General features: G+C 54.3%; 1 pseudogene; it reads left to right on the forward strand.

Moving 5' to 3' along the window:
• Positions 1–732: 732 nt before the first annotated feature.
• Positions 733–2591, forward strand: LOC119266543 (annotated as a pseudogene).
• Positions 2592–5469: the final 2878 nt, after the last annotated feature.

The raw sequence follows: 5469 nt of genomic DNA on the forward strand, positions 1-5469 counted from the left end.
AATAGTTCCATGCATGGCGGGATTGTAGCTTAAGAAAATAAGAAACACGGATAATAAACCCCCAAATAATCACGGTCAGTGTCAATTCAATAATACCATTGCAACTTTTTTATTTACTTCCGTGGTTTTTTTAATTGTTTGGAGTGCTTACTACATATGTAACGTGGTTACTTTCGTGTTTTAATGATGGTATATATGGCATATTTTCTTTGTTTTCTTAATCAAGAGCGACGCGGTTAGCGCCGGCCGAACGGCATTACCCATATATGTTGCCTATATAAGCAATCCTGCTGCGCTCCGATCCTCGCCGTAGTCGACTTACGAGGTGGTACGTGCTCAATGGCAATGGCAATGGCAATGGCGCCCGTAGCACTTGCACTCTGCTTGTGTACAACCTTCCTCCTCTCCACTCCACCGGCCGTCCATTCCTCCACCGGCCACCCATCCTCCCCTCCCAGCCCGAGCCTCACAGCGGCAGAGCCGACGCCGTCCTCGGAGTACAAGACGTACATCATCCTTCTCAAGCCTCGAGCGGACGCCCATGTCATGGACGACGATGCGCGCCAGGGCTGGTACCGGTCCTTCCTCCCCGACGACATGACCGCCCACGGCGAGCCGCGGCTCCTCCATTCGTACAAGACCATCTTTCACGGATTCGCCGCCTTGCTGACGGAGGAGGAGCTGGACGCCGCGTCCAGGAAACCCGGCTTCGGGCGCTGGTTCCCGGACGGGATGATGTACCCCACGACGACCCGCTCGCCCGAGTTCCTCGGCCTGAGGAAGGACGCCGGCTTGTGGGCGAAATCTAGCTACGGCAAAGGGATCATCATCGGGGTGATCGACTCCGGCATCGAGTCGCGCCATCCCTCGTTCGACGACGCCGGCATCTCGCCGCCGCCCGCCAGGTGGAAGGGCGCGTGCACGGGCGTGGACAAGGGCGTCCGCTGCAACAACAAGCTTATTGGCGTCAGGTCCTTGGTGGACTACAACCCTGCCGATGAGACCGGCCACGGCACGCACGTGGCGTCCATTGCGGTGGGCAAATTCGTGGCCAATGCCTCGTCGTCCCACGGACAGGCCGCTGGGACGGCCGCCGGGATCGCTCCGGGCGCACACTTGGCCGTTTATAAGGCGTGCAGAGCTACTGGATGCCTCCGTTCGAACGTAGTTCATGCGATTGACACGGCGGTGAGCGATGGGGTCGATGTGATCAACGTCTCCCTCGGTACTAGGGCGGTACTACCGCTGGACAAAGACGTTGTGGCCATTGGCGCATTCCGTGCGGTGGCCAAGGGTGTCGTCTTTGTGACTTCTGCTGGCAACAAAGGCCCCAACCCCTCCACCATCAAGAACGATTCGCCGTGGGAGATCACGGTGGCCGCCGGGTCGGTGGACCGGAGGCTCGCCGCCGACTTTGTGCTGGAGTCGGGCGACCTAGTGGAAGGAGAGCGCTGGTGCAGGGGGCCAACTCGACCGCTTACCAACCCCTTCACTACCCCGGTGAGGGTAACCTGTGCAAGAACGTGAGCGCCGACCGCACCAGGGGCCACATCCTGATATGCGATTATGCCCGGGTTAATGTTGATGCTCAGGCCCGCATCATCAAAAATCTCTACGACAATGGCGCGGCTCAAGTCGCGCTCATCGGCCGGGAGAGATCTGGTTTCACCTTGGGCTTCAAGGAGTACGGGTCCTCCGTCGTGCAGGAGCCTGCGGCCGTCGGCCGCAAGCTCAAGGACTACAGCCAGTACCCGGACTCCGCGGCGCAGGTGTTCTTCAAGGGCACGCGGCTCGGGGTCGGCCAGTCGCCCACGGTCGCGTACTTCTCCAGCCGTGGCCCGAGCCGCAACAACCCGCACATCATGAAGCCCGACATCCTGGCGCCCGGGCTCAACATCCTCGCCGCCGCCACCGCGAGCCCAGACCGGGGGCCTTTCAGATTCAAGTCCGGAACATCGATGGCGGCGCCGCACGTCAGCAGCGTGGTGGCCCTTCTCAAGAGCTTGCACCCGGACTGGTCGCCGGCGGCCATCAGGTCAGCCATGATGACCACGGCGGATGACCTGGACAACGACGGCAACCGGATCATGAACGAGAAGCACCAGCCGGCGAGCGCCTTCGCTCTAGGCGCGGGGCACGTCAACGCCACGCGGGCCGTCGATCCGGGCCTCGTCTATGACCTGGAGGTCAGAGACTACGCTGGGTACGTTTGCCATCTTTCCGCCAAGCTCGACGACGACGACGACTACTACGCCCTGCAAGACATCATCCAGGACTTGAACTTGAATTGCAAGATCGTTCCCCCTGTGTCGGACGTCGACCTCAACTACCCGAGCATCGTGGTGCCGGCCAACACCACGGTGCGGCGGACGCTGACGAACATGGGGCCTGTGGAGCAGTACACAGGCAGGCTGTCCATGGACCATGACGTGGGGCTGGATTTCTCGCCGAAGTCGCTGACCTTCTCGCGGCCCGGGGAGAAGCTCACCTTCCAAGTAAGCCATCATGGGGCCGAGGTTGCACAAGGATTCTTGATCTGGGAGTCGGATACGCACACGGTCCAAAGCCCACTCGTCGTCGTGCGTTCGTGAGCGGAAGTTGGACAGATCGAACATAAGAGATGGATGCTACTAGCTAGCTCCACTGTACAGCCTAAAAAAACTAGCTTTGAATCGCTTACACGATCAGAACAGGGCGAAGAAAAATCATAATTCAAACTTTTCAGTTAAAAAATTCTCAAAGATATGCACCTATACAATGATTTAATGTATACGTGTGTAAAATTTCGTGATAAAATACCATCCCATTGCGAGCTGCACAAAAAAAGTATCAAAATCATGGACTTTGAGAATTAACAGTTCCAAGTGTTGAAAAGTATAATAGATTTGTTTTCTTGTTCTTCTTGTGTAGCTCTCATTTTAATATATTTCATCAACAAAATTTACACACATGCACATTATGCCTTCGGGCATATATATGTGTATTTTTTTCAAAAAACAGAAATGAAACACAGAATTATAAATTTTGATTTTTCCAAAACTCAGCCTCTATTTAGCTTTTCACTTTGCATCGCCTATCTCTGCAGCATGTTCGTACTGTCCTTAATTACGTGAAATTCCAGATGGCTCTAGCAGTTTGCAATTATCGGGAAATTTGAATCCATTTCCATTATGTATGTCAAGCCATACACGGTCTTTTTGTGATCAGAAACTTACATTACTCGAGAGGCGCTCAATACGTGCAAACTTGGCCATGTAATCACTACAATTGTTCAGTTGTTATGTCTTTGAGATGTAAAATCTCACAAATTAAGCACACTAAAGATGGTTGATTCCTTCCTCGTTGCTTAACATTTTCACCAACTCAAGACAGTCTGATTCAAAAATCATCAGGGTGCCTGTGCTGCACGATTGTAGGGAAGATGTCATGCCTTTCATGCAGGTTGTTGTTTCTGCTTCAAGGGCCAAGGAGCAAATGTGTATAAATCTTCCGGAGCTAAACAATATTTCACCGTCATGACTGTTTTTTTTTAAAAAAGAGGATGACCTCCTGCCTCTGCATCTAGAAGATGCATGCGGTCATTTTATTGATTATTCTCGAGGATCTTACAAAATAGAACAACAATATGCCTGAATTCACGATCTTGGCAACATCTGCTGCTACTCCTATCCATATAATGAAGGGGTCCAAGCTGGGCCATATACCCAGACCTCTCACCTAAGCCTAACATCTAAAGCCGGAGGCCACGACCGAGCCATCTGCCAGGTTCGGGGCACAAACCGATCCATCACAATCACATGTGTCGTCGCCGCCATCTAACACTAGTCCATCTTCAGAGTAGATTGAGGTGTCAACCTTGGCAGATCCTCTGCCATCGACGCCACCACGACGCCAAACGATGACCTCCACCTACGCGAGCCTTGGCAGGTCCTCCGCCATCGACACCACCACGACGCCAAACGTTAACCTCCACGAACGTGACTCCATCTCCAAGCAACAGACGTAGATCCATGCTAGGATAGGGCCGCACCACTGCTATCGCCCACCAGCCGCAAGCGCCATCCAACCCCAAGGTTCCCAAAGCGACGCCTTCAAGAAGGGAACGGCGCCGTGAGCGCCGCCGCCGCCCAACAAAGTTAGGGCTTTCACTCGGGAGACCTAAGGAAGGGGAAGTGAGGAGATCAGTCCATACCGACGCCTCCAAGGAGGGGAACGACGCCCTCAGGCGTCGCCGTTGGCGCGGCCGGTCATGTCCGGCTAGGGATTTCACCCGAACTAGATCCCCGCCACCACCAGCGCCTACTGTACAGAACCAGCGACCAAGAGAAGTGTGGCCCGACCAGGTTGGCCCGCACGCTGAACAGGGGAGGAGGGGAGGCGCCAGATCGCGCGCACCGACCGCCGCAGAAGCCGCCGCCAGCCACCATCGATCATCGGGATCCCGCCGCCCGTGTGGCCTGGACGCAAGATCTATCGCCCGCACAGCTGCTCGCCGGAGCCTGCCATGCCTCGCCAAAGGAGCCGCCGCTCCAGATTTGGGACTCCCCACGCAGGCAGGGTAGCCGAGGCCCCGCCGCCATCGTCCGTGGCACCCCAGGCTTGCCCGACGGCTGCCTCAAGTAGCGCCGAGGAGGGTGGCGAGGCGGGGAGGGAGCCGTGGCGGCGCAGCTAGGGTTTCCCCGCCGCTGCCGGGGTGGCGACATAGGGGTCGCGGGAGGGGTTAGGGTCACGAGAGGTGTAAGTCCAATTGATCAATGAATTTCCCCACCGTCATGACTATGAAGTACTCCCTCCGTTCAGAATTACTTGTTTCGGAAATTGATGTATCTAGAACTAAAATACATCTAGATACATCCATTTCTGCGACAAGTAATTCCGAACGGAGGGAGTAACATACTAATGCCATCACTCCTAGAAGATGTATCAAAGGATCCGTCTATGTTAGTTTTGCTCACCATATGAGTAGAGCTACCCAGGGAAGATTTTCAACAGAGAAAGGCATGATAGGAAGATGCAATATAGTGCCTTTGCCTCGCGAAATACACTTGTGTTTCTGGTTGTATATGCACTCTATACGGGGATTTTTTTTAATATTTTACTAAAAAGTGAAAATAGGTAAGAACTAGAACATTGCTATACACACGACGCCATGTGCACGATTTATGGACGACAGTGTTAATCAAGCCGTTGGTGTTGGAAAGCAAACTTCAATACATCACTGGTAGAAAAAGGGTCTGTTGTCCCGGTTCGTAAGGGCCTTTTGTCCCGGTTCCTGAATCGGGACTAAAGGGTCGATACTAATGCCCTGTCCCTTTAGTCCCAGTTCAATCCAGAACCGGGACAAATGGGCCTCCACGTGGCCTGTGCGCGGAGCCCAGGCAGGAGACCCTTTGGTCCCGGTTGGTGGCACCAACCGGGACCAATAGGCATCCATGCGTCAGCATTTCTGTGGCTGGCGTTTTTGTTTTT

This window comes from Triticum dicoccoides, chromosome 3A (assembly GCF_002162155.2).
Source record: "Triticum dicoccoides isolate Atlit2015 ecotype Zavitan chromosome 3A, WEW_v2.0, whole genome shotgun sequence".
Lineage (NCBI taxonomy): Eukaryota > Viridiplantae > Streptophyta > Magnoliopsida > Poales > Poaceae > Triticum > Triticum dicoccoides.